The sequence below is a fragment of the Triticum aestivum genome, chromosome 1B (genome assembly GCF_018294505.1).
Source record: "Triticum aestivum cultivar Chinese Spring chromosome 1B, IWGSC CS RefSeq v2.1, whole genome shotgun sequence".
Taxonomy (NCBI): domain Eukaryota; kingdom Viridiplantae; phylum Streptophyta; class Magnoliopsida; order Poales; family Poaceae; genus Triticum; species Triticum aestivum.
In genome coordinates this window covers 516,864,935-516,868,161 of record NC_057795.1, presented here as the reverse complement: position 1 = coordinate 516,868,161, position 3,227 = coordinate 516,864,935, and positions in this window count along the sequence as shown.

Below are 3,227 nucleotides of genomic sequence, written 5' to 3'. Positions count from 1 at the left end.
GGGTTTCAATCCCTTGAGAATCAGGCCGTTAGCTCGCTCTGCTTGTCCATTCGACTGCGGATGGGCGACTGAAGCGTAGTCGACCCGTGTGCCTTGGGAGCTACAGAAATCCCTGAATTCCTCCGAGTCAAAGTTCGACCCATTATCCGTAATGATGCTATGCGGGACTCCATATCTGAATATTAATTCCCTGATGAAGCTGACAGCAGTACCGGTGTCAAGGTTCTTGATTGGTTTAGCCTCGATCCACTTGGTGAACTTGTCGACTGCCACCAGTACATGCGTGAAGCCGCTTCGTCCTGTTCTCAAAGGACCGACCATGTCCAACCCCCATACCGCGGAAGGCCAGACGAGTGGGATGGTCTTCAGAGCCGATGCGGGCTTGTGCGACATATTCGAGTAGAACTGACATCCCTCGCACTTATCCACTATCTCCTTTGCCATCTCATTCGCCTTTGGCCAGTAAAATCCGGCTCGGTATGCTTTGGCCACGATGGTCCGGGAGGACGCATGATGACCACAGGTCCCCGAGTGGATATCATTGAGGATGAATCGACCTTCTTCTGGTGTTATGCACTTCTGACCAACTCCAGTCGCGCTTTCTCTGTATAATTGTCCTTTGATTACGGTAAAGGCCTTAGACCGACGGACGATCTGTCGAGCCTCTTCCTCATCCTCCGGAAGCTCTTTTCTCAGGATATACGCAACATATGGAACTGTCCAGTCGGGAATGACCACCAATACCTCCATGATCAAGTCGACCACCGCTGGGACCTCAACCTCAGTCTGATCTGTGGCACTCTTGGGCTGTGGAGCTTCTTCGGTGAAAGGATCTTCTTTGACCGACGGAGTGTGTATATGCTCCAAGAACACACCACTCGGAATGGCTTCTCTCTTGGAACCTATCTTTGCTAGATCATCAGCTGCTTGATTTTTCAGTCGGGGTATATGATGGAGCTCCAACCCCTCGAACTTCTTTTCCAGCTTCCTCACTGCACTGCAGTATCCAGTCATGGCTAGGCTTCTCATGTCCCACTCCTTCATCACCTGGTTGACCACTAAATCCGAGTCGCCATAGACCACCAGGCGACGGACGCCGAGTGAAATGGCCATGCGCAACCCATATAAGAGGGCCTCATATTCTGCCTCATTGTTAGAGGAATCAAAGTGAATCTGGAGCACATATCTGAGCTTATCTCCTCTGGGGGAAACCAGGACAACCCCAGCACCGGAACCATTCAACATCTTAGAGCCATCAAAGAACATGGTCCAATGCTCCGAGTGAACTTCAGTCGGCTGCTGCTGTTCAATCCACTCGGCGAGGAAATCTGCTATTGCCTGGGACTTAATGGCTTTCTTTGCCTCATACTTGATATCAAGGGGAAGAAGTTCAATCGCCCATTTGGCCACTCGACCAGTTGCATCTCCGTTGTGCAAAATCTCTGATAGTGGAGCGTCGCGGACGACTGTGATGGAATGATCAGAGAAATAATGAGCAACCTTCTTTGTGGTCATGTATATTCCATACACAAGCTTCTGATAATGAGGATATCTCAGCTTGGATGGAGTCAAGACTTCAGACAAATAATACACTGGGCGCTGAACTTTGAAAGCTTTTCCTTCTTCTTCCCGCTCGACCGTAAGCACAGTACTGACGACTTGTCCTGTGGCTACAATATAGAGCAACAGAGGCTCTTTGCTGATTGGAGCAGCAAGCACCGGCTGGGTGGAGAGCAGAGCTTTTAGCTCGGCAAACGCTGCATCAGCTTCTGGAGTCCACTCAAACTTGTCTGCCTTCTTCATCAGTCGGTAAAGAGGCAATGCTTTTTCACCGAGTCGTGAGATGAATCGACTTAATGCGGCCAAGCATCCAGTAAGCTTCTGGACATCGTGCACTCGCACAGGGCGTTTCATTCGGAGAATAGTGCCAATCTTCTCTGGATTAGCGTCGATTCCCCGTTCGGAAACGAGAAAACCGAGTAACTTGCCACCAGGAACTCCAAATGTGCACTTTGATGGATTGAGCTTGATATCATACCTTCTGAGGTTGGCAAATGTTTCGGCGAGATCAGCGAGCAGGTCGGAACCTTTTCGTGACTTGACAACGATATCATCCATATATGCTTCCACATTCCGACTGATTTGAGTGAGTAGACACTTCTGAATCATTCGCATAAATGTGGCTCCGGCATTCTTGAGGCCGAATGGCATGGTGATATAGCAGAAGCACCCGAATGGAGTGATGAAAGCTGTTTTTACCTCGTCAGGTCCGTACAGACGGATCTGGTGGTACCCGGAGTAGGCATCTAGAAAAGACAGTCTCTCGCATCCCGCGGTCGAGTCAACAATTTGATCTATGCGAGGGAGAGGAAAATGATCTTTCGGGCAGGCCCGGTTAATGTGTTTGAAATCAATGCACATTCGGAGTGATTTGTCCTTCTTAGGAACCATGACGACATTAGCGAGCCACTCGGAGTGGTATATCTCTCGGATAAATCCTACCGCCAATAGTCGAGCCACTTCCTCACCAATGGCTTTTCTCTTCTGGACGGCGGACCGTCGAAGATGCTCTTTGACTGGTTTTGCAGATGAGTCGACTCTTAGGCGATGCTCAGCCAGTCCCCTGGGAACACTTGGCATGTCAGCGGGCTTCCATGCAAAAATGTCCTAGTTCTCATGGAGGAACTGGATGAGCGCTTCTTCCTATTTTGGGTCGAGTGTTGTGGAGATGCGGGTCGGAGCTGCATCGGGGTCGGTCGGGTGAATGTGAACAGGCTTCGTCTCACCGGACGACTGAAATGCAAACTCTGTGGCGGGTTTCTTGGATCGCAGCAAGTCACTCGGATCTGCGTTTTGCTTGTATTCCTCAAACTCGACCGCTGTCACCTGGGAATCGGCAATCTTTGAGCCCTTCTGAAAGCACTCTTCTGCCTTTTTCCGATCACCAGTGACAGTGATCACTCCTTTGGGGCCGGGCATCTTCAATTTGAGGTACACGTAACATGGTCGAGCCATGAACCGTGCGTAAGCTGGTCTCCCCAAAATGGCATGATATGCACTCTGAAAATCCACGACCTCAAATGTCAACTTTTCTTTGCGAAAATGTTTCGAATCACCAAACACCACATCCAGAGCTATTTGGCCGAGTGACTCGGCTTTCTTCCCTGGTATAACTCCATGAAAACTCATGTTACTGGTGCTCAGTCGGGACATCGGAACGCCCATTC